At 41.5% G+C, this 17,841-nt stretch overlaps 1 protein-coding gene and 3 pseudogenes across 18 annotated transcripts in view; all 4 read left to right on the top strand.

Annotated features, from left to right (window-relative positions):
* LOC148072337 (protocadherin gamma-C5-like) overlaps positions 1-17,841 on the top strand; it is a 171,318-nt gene that overhangs the window by 123,197 nt on the left and 30,280 nt on the right. The gene's annotated exons all lie outside the window — the stretch shown is intronic.
* Positions 7,453-10,021, top strand: LOC148072342 (protocadherin gamma-C5 pseudogene; annotated as a pseudogene).
* Positions 11,030-13,821, top strand: LOC148072341 (protocadherin gamma-C5 pseudogene; annotated as a pseudogene).
* Positions 14,751-17,366, top strand: LOC148072340 (protocadherin gamma-C5 pseudogene; annotated as a pseudogene).

Here is a 17,841-nt window from a genome sequence, read left to right as displayed (position 1 = left end):
CGACAACCCTCCTCAGGTCCTGTATCCGGTCCAGACCGGCGGCTCTCTGGTGGCTGAGATGGTGCCTCGCTCAGCAGATGCGGGCTATCTGGTGACTAAAGTGGTGGCTGTTGATGTGGACTCTGGACAGAACGCCTGGCTCTCCTATAAACTGCAGCGAGCCACAGACAGGCCGCTGTTTGAAGTGGGCTTACAGAACGGAGAGATCAGAACTATCCGACAAGTCAGCGATAAAGATGCTGTGAAACAAAGACTGAGCGTTACAGTGGAGGACAACGGACAGCCCTCTCGTTCAGCTACAGTCATTGTTAACGTGGTGGTGGCGGACAGCTTCCCAGAAGTCATGTCAGAGTTCACTGACTTTACACAGGACAAGGAGTACAACGACAACCTGACTTTTTACTTAGTGTTGGCTTTGGCTGTAGTTTCCTTCCTCTTCATCACGTGTTTAGTGGTCATTATATCAGTGAAGATCTACAGATGGAGACGCGAACGCTTATTTTTGAAGGCCGGGGGGAATCTCCCTGTCATTCCGTATTATCCGCCACTTTATGCAGAGGTAGGAGGGACTGGAACGTTGAAGCCAGCCTATAGTTACGACGCGTACAGTACAACGGACTCTCGGAGAAGTGATGTGAAGTTTGGTCAACCCTTCAGTCACAGTACTTTGAGTGTTGATCGCCACAGGACAGTGCCAAGACAAAAGTCTGAACCCGAGTCTTCTCTCACAGAGGTGAGGTCCAGTCATGTTTTTATCTTACTTGCTTATGGTTTTTTTTAACAAGCCTTCATTTGTGCTGATCTCTTTTTTTCAGAAGGACAAAGTATATGAACTATATTCCCATTAGAATGCTGAATGGTTGAATTTAACATTTAATTCTGAATTTATTCAAATTGTATTGTTTTTTCTAAAAGAATAATAATAAAATTATGGAGTTTTGTATTTAATTAAATTCAATTGTTAAAAGAAAAAACATTAAAAGTAAAACTATTTGAATTCAATTGTTTGAATAAATCAATGCTTAACATTTTTTTTAAACATGAAATGTTATTTTCCAACCATTCAATTTCACTGTATGGCATTGATATACTCACATAATTAAGCAACAAAACTCATTTAAATTAGTTTACCAATCAATAATAATCAATAATATTGAAAAGTAAGACTCCAACACCAAGGACAACAAAAAGATGATACTTTCATAAATAAAATATACAATTTGTGTTGAAATCTCAATCAAACGTTCATTGATAACATATATGTATTTTTAAAGACCTTTGTGCAGCTTCTTTGTAATCTAATGGTGTGAAAAAAACGATCAAGGTTTCATTCCTGACATGGATTTACCTCCCACATCTACACAGAGCCAGTGTGGTGTGCTACTTTTCACTGACCTACTTCCCCTCATCACATGGTGCAGTTATCCCGAACAGACACCAGTAAACTGCAGAGGGGAACCGTGGTGATCAGGGTGATCGTATTGACGTGCAGGTTTAATGTGTGAGAGGAGAAAAAGAGGTGCCTGTGTCGGGTCTGGCTTGGGGAGACGTGGAGGGAAGAAAGAGGAGTGATGGAGATGAGGGCAGAGGAAGCGGGGGAGGGGAGGAGGCACGTGGTTACCAGCACAATCTCCTTCCTGTGCAGCCTCCGTGTTGCTGTTTTTTTTGCACGACAGCCATTTTGATCCGCAGCACTCTTTGTCTGACAAAAATAAAATAAAATAGAGTTCGGTGTGTCTTAATGTTGTGTGACATAAGACTCATTTTTGATATTTGTATATATTCTTTGTGTAAAATAACAATGACAGATGTGGGTTTCAGTGTGTGTATTACGTAACAGCTGACTGACACTGGATTATTTGATTGATTCAAAAGAACCAGGCATGGGTTATGATGCTCACAAAGATGTGGAAATGAATCAGCTTCACGCCCTGTGGCTGTGAGTGACGTCACACGTGTTTGAGATGCACTAGTGCAGATGAACACAGTGGGCTGTGGCTGTTGTTATAATTAGAGTTGTGTAGCACTGTGAGGTTTGTGTCTTGTGTTGTGTGTTTTATTTTATATATTTCAGTCATCAAGAAGGTGCAAGTTAAGTGTGTGTGTGATAATTGTTTGGTTTGATAATATCTGTTGAGGTGGAAGATTCATTTTTAAAGTTTTTTTATACGTTATTATTATAGTCAAACTATTTATTGAGCAGTATGATGTAATCAGGTGAATGTGTCATACTCCTCCTCCCTTTATAAACATTATTTTAACTCCAAACTCTTCTCTCTATTATTTTTCTTTTATTTATATAACTTTATTTATTTATTTCACTGTATTTTATTTATTATTAACTAAAAGTTCGACCAGGCTGCAGAGTACAAGAAGGAAAATTGGGTTTTGTTATTCTATACTTATTTTATTTATTTCCTGTCTGTTGATAATTCTGAAGTCTGTTCAGAATTACATCTTCTCTGTTTTTCCATGACCTACTTGAAGTTGTCACGTTTCTATTTTTGGATCGTGCACAAAGCCCTCAACATCATCTTGTGTTCACAGCTGACGGCAATTTTTTTTTTCCAAATTCTATTTTGTTGTTCTTATTGTCCAGTCAGTCAGATGTGTGTGTTGCTCTCATGCTTGAGCAGTTTGACAAGCAGCTGTGAGTCAGTGAGTGTTCCTGTAGGGCTCATGATCATCAAGTTTGTCTGTTGTCCTGTTGTTGTTTGTGTTGCTTATATCCTTCTGTTAAACGTAAAATAAGAAAATCCTGTTTCCAGGCTGCAGCATCCATGAGCAGATGGTTGAACAGGTCACAATGTTGAATCTGAACATGTATTTTAATATCAGAATACTTCTTTTCATAAGTCCTTAAAGATGTTTGTGTGCACGTCTTGATGTCTTCAGTAGATCTCGGATTACCAAAAGGGATTATCCAAAAACCTCACTGTAAAATGGAGCACTGCCAACTTGTTTACACGTGCATTAACAAAATCTTAAATGTCTTTTTTTAATCATAAAATGGATCATGTGACATAATAATTGTCATTTTGAGTGTGTCAGGCTTGATTTATTAGATCTTTTACGGGTGATTTTGTCCTCAGTAAAATCAGAAAAGAGCTGCGATGCTCTCATTCTGTGTCTCCAACTTCCACTAGCCTCCTGATATTATTTTCTGCATCACTCCCCTCCCCCTCTCCAGCTGCACCATTCTGCAGCAGAGAAGGAGAGGAAGAGAAGGACATGAAGAAAGCAAGTGTGGCCAGAATATTCAATGTTTTTGTTCCCTCACGAGGGTGAGAGTTATTTTAGTGTATAGCATTGTTTCAATGTCAACTAGCAAACATGTTTTTGATGTTAGTTTCCAGGTTTTTTGTAATCTAATCTGTTTTATAAATATAATAATACAATATATATATATATATATGTTTTTTTTAATGTCACAATAGCTTAAGTGTAAACATGGTCATTTTATCTTTTACATATCATCCCTGTTTCTCTTCTCTGCCACCATTATCAGCCCTGCATCAGGGTGGGATGCAAGCAGGAGGTTAGATGTGTTACCATAGCAACAAGCTGAGTCACAGGCAGGACTGTACCACTCCTGCTCAGCTATGGGGAACCAGGGGCAGAGATGAGCCCAGGGATGTGGATGGATCCCTATTGATGATATGGAAGAGAAGATTTAAAACACCCCTCGTAGGAACAAAGAGGTGCTGCATCCTCTCATTCGGGGTGGTGAGGAGACTGAGGGGGAACGGAGGAGGGGAGGGGGGATCATGGCTGCCTTTTACATGTTTTGATCGGTTTATTTTGTGGTCATGAAAACCAAACGGTGTTGTAAAAAATAAATCCTGTCTTCACGCTGGATCATGTGTTAAATCTCAGCACGGGTGGAGGTCTGTGGTCAACCACAGACGGTCGTGATCCACAGTTTTAATATTCAGTCCACACTCGTGCAATAAAACCCACATTCTCTCAGGGTTTGTTTGACAAAAGGCAGCAAAGCACATCAGCGCTTTTCTCCGCACTGGTCAGTGAGCACAGACTCATTAATAAGACATGTTTGGCCATCGCCTCCAGGCCCTCTGCTGTTGAATCTGGGTAGTTACATTTAACGGAGATTTTTCATGGTAAATGACCCAATTTCTTTTGAACGTTATATAATATAATTGAATAGATGTTTGTTTATTTATTCGTTATTAATTATATTTAATAAAAATAAAAAAAAAGTATAATATTACCAGGCATGATAACTTTATATTATATTTTATTTTGCTTTTACACCTGAAATCAGTTATTGATGTGTTTTTTGTTTTATCTATTTATACAATTATAGAAAACGTATATCCTTTTATGTTTATGGTCTAATAAATGAATAAAAACATACACAACACAACACATACATTCATATCACTCTTTTTATAACCATTTTAAAATGTTTTATTTGTGTGTTACAAGGTGAGTATGTCTGTTTCTTCCCACCATAAATACAGAAGCTGTAATTGGACAACTGGACTAACTATTATTATTATTTTCTTGTTTTTCTCTTTCATGTCTGCTCCTGCCTCCTGCTGCTTTTTGTGCCTTCTCCTCCTCCTCCTCCTCGTGTCTAATCCTGCTGACAATATAAGGTAAGAAAAAGTTTTGATTCAACACATATCTAAACATCACATTTACCACAAAAACACTGAGCATGACAGACATTATCTTAGGGGGGAAAAATACCGCCTGTACACAATACAGTAAACTTATTTAGTAATTTACACGCATGTCATTGATACTTGAACATACATTTGTTGGATTAGCTTCATTATATCAAATATTAAGGTACAATTGTTCACCAAACTAGCTTGTCAATTACTTTGATAATGCCCTTGGTCTTGCCTTGGTAAAGTTGTTTTGAATGAGGCTAATTGAAATAGTCCTTTGATCTAACTGGCTTATCCGGTTTAAGGAAAGCCTTATCAGGGAGAACTAACTTCCACGGGTGGACAGGGAGATTGAACATTGAAGCATTTATTTCTATCTTCAGTTTTCAGTCTATATTATGAGTGTGTAAGATCCTGTTCAATTTATTTCTAAAGTGACCAAAAGTTTATTTTAATGACCTTATTTATCAGAGGACAAGAAGCAGATCACATGAATTCCTTGTGTAGAGCAATAGTTGTTTCTAACTCACGCTGAGAGCAGCTCAGTGGTTTTCTTCACTTTAATATCCACACATGATTTTCACTTTTTATCGAGTTTGCTACATAAAATGAATTAAGGTCACAATGTCTAAAATACAAACATAGGTGAACATTGACAATTTCCTTCATACCTTCATACAAATAATTGAATTCAAAATGAATTCAATATGTAATCTAACTCTTTGGATTAAATAAATGAGTTTGTTTTACAGTAAATGAATTAATACAATTCGATGGAAAACGTTGGCATTTTAAATTCATTTATTTTAAAGTGAGATTTAATGAAATTAATGCACAAAAGATCGTACTCGAGCGTTCATCAGTGGAGAGTGATCTGCTCGGTGCTGAGGAGAGTGTTGGATGCGGAGCTCCATCATTCTGAAGCAGCATCACTCGGCCTCCTGTGAGGAGCTGTCCTCTCTCGTGGTGCTGAAACCAGAATCCTCAGCTCTCCCCCTCCCTTCTGCAGAGCTGCTCCTCTGCACGGCTCTCTGTCCATCCACTGCGTGCGTGAGCTTGTGTGCGTGTATGCATGTGTGCGTGTGTTTGTTTGTAAAAAAAAAAAAACTGTTTTATTATTTTTTTTTAATAATAATGAATACATTTTAATAATACATGTGTTGTATTATTAATCACAATATAAAATATCGGCGATAGTTATGGTTACAATAAATGTGCATTTTTATTATCGAATATTGTGAATGAATACTTAATGTGTTCATGAATATTGGTCCAAATCTGGCGCAAAGTTTCGTTTCCTTCCTGCAATAGCGGCACTTGGCCGCCTGTGTGGCGCTGTCCGCTCCTGTGGTGCTGAATATGAGCCTTCACGTCCCTCCTCCCTTCCTTCACTGATGCTCTGCTGCGTGTGTCTCTCTCTCTTTCCGAGATGAAGTAGAACAACATCATCATCCTTTTACATATATATATACTTGTTGTATTTGGGTTATTTATTTTTTTTACCCAAGATTGTAGTTCACCGTTTTATATATGATTGTAAATTAATTGTAGGTTTTCAGTGGATGATGATGGTCTTGTATATATATCCTAAATATCGTAGATCATTATTGAGAAAAATAAAACGTAGTCATCTTTTCTCCTGATTTGCTTTTATTACTTATTAAAGATATATTTTTTGAGAATCATCTCATTCCTGCAATACCGTCACTTGACCGCCTGTGAGGCGCTGTCCACACATGTGGTGCTGAACACAGAGTCCTACGCACCGCTCCTCCCTTTACTGTTTCTGAGCCTCTTCGTGTCTCACTATTTAAGTATTTAATTAATTTAAGTTAGGATTTCTGTTATATTTATATTATTCAGATCCAATAGTTTTTATTATTTCACCTGATAATTATCAAATACAGTTTGTTGTCCACTTCAGTGCTTCTGAAATGTTTCCATCTGCAACGTCCGCCTCGTAAAAATCTTTAAAATGTATATATATTTATTTTATCAGTTATTGTGTAGGAAGGATAAATCCTTGCCACTGACTTGTCTTCAAATATGTATTCACTGTTGTCTTTAAATATGTTTATTCAGAAATAACTGCAATCATTTCTTATTACCAATAATTTTCTGAAACGAAAATAAAATGAAAGAACTCGCATTATGTAAGCACTATATTTGTCAGAGGGGAGGAGGGAGAGAAAGAGAAAAAGGACAAGAACAAGCCTTCGAGCCTCTCTGCTCTAATCTGCTCGCCCCCTCCCTCCCGTTGCTCCACAGACCTTCATACGGGTACTTCAGCTCACTGCCGAGGGAGCCATGCAGGCGCGTTAAGAAGCTGCATGATTACATGAAGCTGCAATTCTCTCACATCGCCACTGGACGGCAATAAAGTGCCTTGGCAGCTGCAGCAGGAGCGCACACGCAATAAACAAATGATTTTAAAGAAATACATTGAAAAAAAAAACGTTACGTATTTATTATTTTCATTTTATTGTTTATGCAATATTACATTTATATATATACAAATCCGATTTGAATTATGGTTCACGTTTTGTTTTAAATATTTTCTTTATTTTCTTTATTATAATGAATTAGTACATTATTGAAAACGACAGAAACTCATCCATGAGAACGAATGCTTGTATTGTGATTGGTTTACTGGACACATCAGTGGATGAGTCTCTGCATACCCTCAGCCAATCACAGAGAGACATGTACAAAGAGATCTACTCTCTCTCTCTCTCGCTCGCCGCACAGCTTCATCGTTTATGCGCTCATACAGTTCACGAGAGGAGAGGGGCTTCACGCACAAAGCATGCTCGCGTTTTCTTCACATACGGACGCATCAACGGACTATATACGCTATTTTCACACATCGTCTGGGAGGCGTTTGGAATGAAACGATATGGGATTTATGGAAAGAGGAATGATGCGGACAAGGTTGTGGCAGGTGCTGCTGTGGTGGTATCACTTCTCTCTTTTGTGGAATACAATAGACGGACAGACTCGCTACAGCATCCCGGAGGAGCTGAAACAAGGCTCTGTGGTAGGAAATCTAGCTAAAGATCTCGGTCTTGCTCTCTCCGAACTGCATAGACGTAAGCTGCGAATAACGTCGGAGGCTGGAAAGCAGTATTTCAGGGTGGATCTGGGGAAAGGAGAGCTGCTGGTGACCGACAGAATCGACAGAGAGGAGCTCTGTGCACAAAGACCGTCGTGCGTGTTGCCCTTAGAGCTCGTTATAGACAATCCTTTACGGCTTTATAGAGTCGAAATTGAAATTCTGGACACTAATGACAACTCTCCAAGTTTTCCAACGAAGGAAAATGTTGTTAAAATTGCAGAACTTGCTACTCCAGGAGCGCGATATCCTTTACAAAACGCACATGATCCGGACGTTGGCTCTAATTCTGTTCGAACCTATTTAATAAGCAAAAACGAATATTTTAAAATAACTGTAAAAATCCATACAGATGGAACAAAGATCCCAGAATTAGTGCTTGAAAAATCCCTCGATAGAGAAAAACTGCCCGTGCATAATCTTATTCTTACTGCTGTTGACGGCGGAGATCCGGTGCGTTCAGGGACGTCTGAAATCAGAGTGATAGTTCTAGACAATAACGATAACGCCCCACAGTTCGAAAAACAGTTATATGAAGCAAATGTAAGTGAAAACGCAACACCAGGAATACAAATAGTGCAAGTTAAAGCGACAGATGCAGATGAAGGACTTAATGGTGAAGTTGAATATTTTTTTGCAGATCGAACTTCTGATTTGATTTTGTCATTATTTGACATTGAGTCTTCAACTGGTGCTGTTGTGATAAAAGGTAAATTAGACCACGAAAAAAGCCCCACACATAGGTTCGACATCAGTGCTAAAGACAAAGGTAATCCAGAAATGGAGGGTCGTTGTACTGTGGAAATTAAGATAAAAGATATTAATGATAATACACCGGAAATTATAGTCACGTCTTTAACTTCACAAGTGCCAGAAGATTCTGCTGTTGGAACTGTGATAGCGTTGATCAGCGCTAAAGACCCAGATTCAGGTGAAAATGGAAAAGTTACTCTTAGTTTGCCTCCTAAAAGCCCATTCAGAATAATCCCATCTGTGTCGAATCATTACTCACTAGTGACAAACGGACCTCTAGATAGAGAAAACAAAAATCAGTACAATGTCAAAATAAAGGCTCAAGATTCCGGCAAACCCCCTTTATCAAGTGAGAAAAATATTGTGGTTGATCTGCTGGATGTAAATGACAACCCACCCATCTTCTCTTTACCTTCTTATGTGGTTTATATTAAAGAAAATCAAGCTCCTGGAATAATTATTTGTTCTGTGTCGGCAAGTGACTCTGACTCTGGTGAGAACTCTAAAGTCTCTTACTCTATTCTGGACTCTAAAGTTCAGGACGTGTCGGTCTCGTCTTACGTCTACATCAACTCAGATAACGGCAGCATCTACAGCATGCACTCGTTTGACTACGAGAAGCTGAAGGTGTTTCAGATTCAGGTCCAGGCAAAGGATCAGGGCTCTCCGTCTCTCAGCAGCAACACCAGCGTCCATGTGTTCATCCTGGACCAGAACGACAACGCCCCCTCTGTCATCTACCCGTCCTCCGCCGCCCTGGGCTCCCTCTCTCATCAGAGGATGCCCCGCTCCGCTAAAGCGGGTCACCTGGTTACCAAGGTGACGGCCGTGGACGCCGACTCGGGTCATAACGCCTGGATCTCCTACAAAGTGGCGGAGGCCACAGACGCCTCTCTGTTCACGGTCAACCAGTACACAGGGGAGGTGAGGACTAAACGCTCCGTGTCCGAGCACGACGACTCCTCTCAGAGACTCCTCATAGAGATCAGAGATGATGGGGAACCGGTCCAGTCCGCCAGCGTCACCGTGTCCATCCTGCTGGAGGACGGTCTGCACGAGCCCATCTTGGACCTGAGACACAAAATATCCGAGCCCAGTAAGAAAAGCGACAGACTGGCTCTTTATCTGATCCTGTCTCTGGCCTCGGTGTCCGTGCTGTCTCTGGTGACTTTTCTCATCTTAGCGGTCAAATGCATGAGGAGCAGCAGAAGCAGCGGCGCCTGCTGCATGAGACACTCAGACTGTGACGATTACAAGAACCCCAACAGAAACCTGCAGCTCCAGCTCAACACTGATGGACCTATAAAGTACGTGGAGGTCCTGGGAGGAGACATGATGTCTCAGAGTCAGTCCTTCAGGTCCTGCATGTCTCCCATGTCAGAGTACAGTGACTTCACCTTGATCAAACCCAGCAGCACCACCGACTTTAAGGAGGTGATCAGTGTCCTGGATGCGTCTTTACCAGACAGTACCTGGACCTTTGAGAGTCAGCAGGTGAGCAGAAACTAGTTTGATTTTATTTGGGTGATAATTCTGATATAATTTTGTCTTCTTTGTTGATGTTCTTGTTTGAAATGCAATTAACCTATGCATACACACTTTCATTTCCGTTTCATTTTTATTATATACAGTATACACAAGGTGAATATAAAGATGAATACTGTGCAGTATACAATTTCAAAGGTCATTCTAAGATGTGGAAACAATGCAAAAAATGTTTACTACTTGCTTAAAATTATTTATTTTATTACTTATGATAATAATTGCAACAACAAGAAAAAGAATAATAACAATATATGTGATTTAGTTATTTTTACATACGATATTTTAACTTGTTGTTACAAAAATTATATATCTATGTACCTTTTTAATGTCTTTTTATTAATACTAAATATCCATTTCAATATTTACACTCAAATGTCCCGAATTTTGCCAGGTTTTTGTTTTACTAAACTTTTTTAGCTTTACATATTAAAAGAACAATCTGCATTATATGTAAAAGCACTCACACACTTGGGTCTCACCAAGTCGTGTGTACGACACACAAATTGTCCATTATACCTTGTTATTCTTACTTATTACATTTCACATTTAATTGTAGTTATTTCCACATACTTCAGATAAATTAAATATTTATTTAAAACTATTTTGATCAATGTTATCGTTTTTTCTGTAAATAAGAACATTTAAAAATACGCTTAATTAAACGTGATGCCTCCTCTTTGTTTTTACTCGTGATATCAGCAGAAGATTTTCCGGTTGCACATAACCTGATTTATTTGTGTCAATTTCACTTAAGTGTTCTATCATATCAGCTTTGGACAAACAATACGTTTCAGATGTTGTGAAAATATATATCAGTTATCACGTGGTGTTTTAAAAAGTGTAGCTCATCGGATTTGATGCCTGATCATTTTCATTACTATTGTGATGCCATCTTATCACGGGTCTCTTTAGGAGAAATTAACATTTGATTCAACGGTCTGTTGTGGTGGTGATGATGATGAGAGGCAGACAGAGGAGCTGCTGCATCTCTGGGCGAGGATTCGTCCTGCTCTCATTGGACAGAGGAGGGTGACGCTGTGATCCAATAGGATTCCGAACTGTACAAAGAAATCCACTCCCTGCCCCCATGTTGAGCCTGATCGCTGCAACATTTCCAGCGAGAGGAGCTTCGGGAGAGAAGAAACGACTGCGATGTCGATTTACGCGTTTAAACTCCTCCATCCGTGGTCATGTGCAGTATTTTCGGACTATTTCTTAACTGGAAAATCGCTGGAATAACGTTTTGTGGCATGTTACCGCCGTCAACATCGAGTGGAATAATTATTTTATAACGGAGTGAGGATGACAAAGACAATAGGACGAGGAGGCAGGAGATGTGGTGCGGTGTGGTGGATTTATTTCTTTCTGCTGTGGACTACGACGCGAGGGCAGACTCGCTACAGCATCCCGGAGGAGCTGAAGCAAGGCTCTGTCGTGGGGAATATTGCCAAAGATCTGGGTTTTGGACTGTCGGAGATTTTTAATCGCAAGCTTCATGTCGCGGCTGAGGCTGGAAAGCAGTATTTCAGCGTGGACGCGGGGAAGGGAGAGCTGCTGGTGAATGACAGGATCGACAGAGAGGCTCTGTGCGGACAAAGCGGGAGCTGTGTTCTCCCTCTGCAGGTCGTTATTGAAGATCCGTTACAGCTTTTCCGCGTCGAAGTAGAAATAATAGACATTAATGACAACTCGCCGAAATTCCCGTCAAACGAAATCACGTTAGAAATTGCGGAGTTGACGCTGGTGGGAGCTCGTTTTCCACTTGAGAGCGCGATCGACCCTGACGTGGGTGTTAACTCTTTAAAATCGTACACTCTTAGTAAAGACGAGTGTTTTAACATCAGGGTAAAAGAGGTGGCGGGGGGGAGGAAAGTCCCGGAATTAGTTTTAGCAAAACCGTTAGACAGAGAGAAGAAATCAGCTCACAGTCTGCTATTAACGGCTCTTGACGGAGGAAGTCCTGTCAGATCAGGCACTTCTCAAATTTCAATCAAAGTTCTTGACATCAATGACAACAATCCAACATTTGAAAAAGCGCTATATAAAGTTTCAGTACCTGAAGATTCCGCAGAGGGCGCAGTAATAGCGCAAACAAAGGCGGCAGATATGGACGAGGGTCAGAACGGAGAGATAGAATATTTATTCGGCGCGCACACACCTGAGAACATCCTTTCGCTTTTCACTATAAATAATAATTCAGGAACAATATCTTTAAAAGGGAAATTAGATTTTGAAACAGCAGCTAATTATGAAATCGACGTCACTGCTAAAGACAAAGGCAACCCGAGGATGGAGGGTCATTGTTCTGTGCATGTGGATGTGCTGGATGTGAACGACAACGCTCCAGAAATTATCCTCACATCTCACCCAAAACCTGTGCGTGAGGACTCAGCAAATAATACTGTAGTCGCTCTCCTCAGTGCCAGAGATATTGACTCTGGTGATAATGGTAAAGTTACGCTTCGGATCTCTAAGAAATCACCTTTTGCACTAAAACCCTCGTTTTCACAGAATTACGCGCTTGTTACGAACGGAGCTTTAGATCGAGAGAAAATCTCTGAGTATAATATTGAGATCACAGCTACTGACTCTGGTTCTCCTCCACTGTCCAGCAAGAAAACTGTGCAGGTCAGCCTCAGTGACGTGAATGATAATCCTCCTGTGTTCTCTCAGTCCTCCTATAACGTGTATTTGAAGGAGAACGGAGTACCAGGATCTATCCTGTACTCAGTTTCTGCTTCTGACCTGGACTCTGGCGAGAACTCTAAAATCTCTTACTCTATTCTGGACTCAAAAGTTCAGGACGTGTCGGTCTCGTCTTACGTCTACATCAACTCAGATAACGGCAGCATCTACAGCATGCACTCGTTTGACTACGAGAAGCTGAAGGTGTTTCAGATTCAGGTCCAGGCAAAGGATCAGGGCTCTCCATCTCTCAGCAGCAACACCAGCGTCCATGTGTTCATCCTGGACCAGAACGACAACGCCCCCTCGGTCATCTACCCGTCCTCCGCCGCCCTGGGCTCCCTCTCTCATCAGAGGATGCCCCGCTCCGCTAAAGCGGGTCACCTGGTTACCAAGGTGACGGCCGTGGACGCCGACTCGGGTCATAACGCCTGGATCTCCTACAAAGTGGCGGAGGCCACAGACGCCTCTCTGTTCACGGTCAACCAGTACACAGGGGAGGTGAGGACTAAACGCTCCGTGTCCGAGCACGACGACTCCTCTCAGAGACTCCTCATAGAGATCAGAGATGATGGGGAACCGGTCCAGTCCGCCAGCATCACCGTGTCCATCCTGCTGGAGGACGGTCTGCACGAGCCCATCTTGGACCTGAGACACAAAATATCCGAGCCCAGTAAGAAAAGCGACAGACTGGCTCTTTATCTGATCCTGTCTCTGGCCTCGGTGTCCGTGCTGTCTCTGGTGACTTTTCTCATCTTAGCGGTCAAATGCATGAGGAGCAGCAGAAGCAGCGGCGCCTGCTGCATGAGACACTCAGACTGTGACGATTACAAGAACCCCAACAGAAACCTGCAGCTCCAGCTGAACACTGATGGACCTATAAAGTATGTGGAGGTCCTGGGAGGAGACATGATGTCTCAGAGTCAGTCCTTCAGGTCCTGCATGTCTCCCATGTCAGAGTACAGTGACTTCACCTTGATCAAACCCAGCAGCACCACCGACTTTAAGGAGGTGATCAGTGTCCTGGATGCGTCTTTACCAGACAGTACCTGGACCTTTGAGAGTCAGCAGGTGAGCAAATACTAATTTCACTTTATATATTTGGACATAATTCTGATACCGTTTTGTCTTCTTTATTGGTGATGAAGCTCGGCCATGTAACTTTTTTTGCAGTTCAATTTCTAAAAATAGTCTTAAGAATAACAAGAAGAACTTAGTTGCACAATTGTTGTAATTATTTTAAAATATATATAAATTGGTTTCAATTTTAGATATCAATATATACAAATTACAGTTAAATACTGCAGCGTATACAGTAAAAACGGTCATTCTAAGACGTGAAAAAAACTTTATTTTTATTATTGTCATTAGTCTTGCTCGTGTGTCCGCCCCTTCAATATATCTGCGTCTGTTATTTCTTCTTGAAGAACCGTAGCTGATAAATAAATGTTATCCTAAAAATGTAGAATATATATTTTTGATGTTGTACTTATTTTTCACAATAATTACAATATATCATTTAACAAAAAAGTATATACATAAATATGTAATGTTGCGTTTTCTTTTTAGAGTAAAGCTCTTTTAATAAGCCCCTTCAAAGTGGTGGGGTCAGTTTCAGCACCACATCTTTGGACAGCTCCGTGCTGTCCACCCTTACCCACTCTTGTTGAATTTGTCTTTGTTTTTACATTTTAAAAATATATATAATTTCCTGCCTAATGAATATTTAAAATATCTATTTGTAACGTTTACATTTTGTTTTATAACTGAATTAATTGTTGTTGTTTTTATTATTGATTACTGGTCAGTAGTATTTAATTGTTGTCGATGATGGTCCATCGTTTGAGCTAAACGGCTGCTGTCTCTTTAAATCCTCGGCTCACCCTCTTATTGGCTGCCATGCCTGCTCGCTCTGCACCAATGGTGTGCACTACAGTACAAAGAGATCCATCCCCTCCTCTCGCTGCAGAAGCGGGTGATCTTCTTATTTCATTTCGCGCAGCAAGCTGGAGAGCATCATCTCATCGCCACTGAACGAATCTGGATATTTGGATTATTAACTCGAGACATGGAAAAGAATAAACCGCGTTTCACTGACGGAAAGGAAGCTTCTTCTTGTTGGATATTTATTTGCCTTTCTTCGATGGGAAACATGGAGTTATAGCGGATAAGGGATGACAAAGAGAATGGGTCAGGGAGTGAGGAGATGGCTGCCGCTGTGGTGCTGCTTCCTCTTGTGGAGGACGACTCGTGGACAGACTCGGTACAGCATCCCCGAGGAGCTCAAACCGGGTTATGTGGTAGGAAACCTTGCCAAAGATCTGGCTCTGGGACTGACAGAGATGCACGAGCGCAAGCTGCGGGTCGCATCCGATGCCCAGTATTTCAGCGTGGACGCGGGGAAGGGAGAGCTGCTGGTGAATGACAGGATAGACAGAGAGACTCTGTGTGGTCGCAGCAGCAGCTGCGTGCTGCCGTTACAGGTCGTACTTGAAAACCCGCTCAGTTTGCATCGAATAGAGGTGGAAATAAAAGATATAAACGACCATTCCCCGAGGTTTAATACGGAAGAATTATCTTTAAAAATCGCGGAATCGGCTGCAGTCGGGACGCGGTTTTCTTTAGAGAGTGCTGACGATTTAGACGTTGGACGTAATGATGTTAAATCATACACGCTGTCCAAGAACGAGTGTTTTACGTTAAAAATGAGGGAAGTCGAGGATGGAAAAATGATCCCCGATTTAGTTTTGGAAAAGCCTCTGGATCGCGAAAAAACGGCGTTTTATCAATTAACACTGACGGCGTTAGACGGAGGAAACCCGGTCATGTCCGGTACTGCTCAGATATTAATCACAGTTCTGGATAATAACGACAATTTCCCTGTATTTGATAAAAACACATATCGAGTTTCCTTGACGGAAAACTCGCCTCGTGGTACGTTTTTAACTCAAATAAAAGCAACAGATGCAGATGAAGGACCAAACGGGGATGTAGAATTCTCCTTTGGGTCAAGAACTCCGCCTGCTATACTATCATTGTTTGATATCAACTCTTCAACCGGTGAAGTAAATTTAAAAGGTGATTTAGATTATGAAAAACAACCGACGTACAAGATCGAAGTGACGGCAAAAGACAAGGGAGCTCCTGTGATGGAGAGTCATTGTCGGCTGCAGATAGATGTTGTTGACGTCAACGATAACGCTCCAGAAATCATCCTCACCTCCGAACCACAGCCGGTTCGGGAGGATTCACCGAGCGGATCAGTTGTTGCTTTGTTAAACACACGTGACGCAGACTCTGGAAACAATAGCAGAGTTACACTGCAGCTGCGCAAAGGTTCTCCTTTTACGCTACAAGCGTCATTTTCTAATAATTACGCGTTAGTCACAAGTGGACGTTTAGACCGAGAACGTTTTTCTGATTATAATATTGAGATCACAGCTACTGACTCTGGTTCTCCTCCACTGTCCAGTAAGAAAACGATCCCAGTCACCGTGACTGACGTGAATGATAATCCTCCTGTCTTCTCTCAGTCCTCCTATAACGTGTATTTAAAAGAGAACGGAGTACCAGGATCTATCCTGTACTCAGTTTCTGCTTCTGACCTGGACTCTGGGGAGAACTCTAAAATATCTTACTCTATTCTGGACTCTAAAGTTCAGGACGTGTCGGTCTCGTCTTACGTCTACATCAACTCAGATAACGGCAGCATCTACAGCATGCACTCGTTTGACTACGAGAAGCTGAAGGTGTTTCAGATTCAGGTCCAGGCAAAGGATCAGGGCTCTCCGTCTCTCAGCAGCAACACCAGCGTCCATGTGTTCATCCTGGACCAGAACGACAACGCCCCCTCTGTCATCTACCCGTCCTCCGCCGCCCTGGGCTCCATCTCTCATCAGAGGATGCCCCGCTCCGCTAAAGCGGGTCACCTGGTTACCAAGGTGACGGCCGTGGACGCCGACTCGGGTCATAACGCTTGGATCTCCTACAAAGTGGCGGAGGCCACAGACGCCTCTCTGTTCACGGTCAACCAGTACACAGGGGAGGTGAGGACTAAACGCTCCGTGTCCGAGCACGACGACTCCTCTCAGAGACTCCTCATAGAGATCAGAGATGATGGGGAACCGGTCCAGTCCGCCAGCGTCACCGTGTCCATCCTGCTGGAGGACGGTCTGCACGAGCCCATCTTGGACCTGAGACACAAAATATCCGAGCCCAGTAAGAAAAGCGACAGACTGGCTCTTTATCTGATCCTGTCTCTGGCCTCGGTGTCCGTGCTGTCTCTGGTGACTTTTCTCATCTTAGCGGTCAAATGCATGAGGAGCAGCAGAAGCAGCGGCGCCTGCTGCATGAGACACTCAGACTGTGACGATTACAAGAACCCCAACAGAAACCTGCAGCTCCAGCTCAACACTGATGGACCTATAAAGTACGTGGAGGTCCTGGGAGGAGACATGATGTCTCAGAGTCAGTCCTTCAGGTCCTGCATGTCTCCCATGTCAGAGTACAGTGACTTCACCTTGATCAAACCCAGCAGCACCACCGACTTTAAGGAGGTGATAAGTGTCCTGGATGCGTCTTTACCAGACAGTACCTGGACCTTTGAGAGTCAGCAGGTGAGCAGAAACTAGTTTGGATTATTTTTGGTCATCATTTTGATACCGTTTTGTTTTCTTCCTTGGTGATGTGATGAACTACACTTAACTTTCTTAATACTTCTTAACATTTAACATTCTTAAGAATAACATGCAGAACTTATACTGCATCATTTTTTATATTATCTTGAAACTCATGTAATTTACTTTGAATTTTAGGTTCACATATATAACAGTATTTACCGATAAATACTTCATTTCATAAAAAATAAAATAAAATTGATTCTAAGATGTGAAAAAAGGTTATTATATTTAGTCTTTAAGTCTCTCTTCAAGTGTGTGTTTCTTTGTTCTCTCCTGCTATTTCATCTTGGAGAACTGTAGCTAATTGTCTAAATACTTAAATACATTTTTTTTAACTGTTGTACTTATTTTTCACGATAATTACAAACCAATATATTTTTGACAAAAATCGGCATTGTTTCGTTTTCTTTTTACACTTAAGCTCTTT

This window comes from Callionymus lyra, chromosome 9, assembly GCF_982586985.1.
Source record: "Callionymus lyra chromosome 9, fCalLyr1.hap1.1, whole genome shotgun sequence".
In the NCBI taxonomy this organism is placed as follows: domain Eukaryota; kingdom Metazoa; phylum Chordata; class Actinopteri; order Syngnathiformes; family Callionymidae; genus Callionymus; species Callionymus lyra.
The sequence above is the reverse complement of the archived record's forward strand: the minus strand, read 5'-3'. Positions and strand labels throughout refer to the sequence as shown.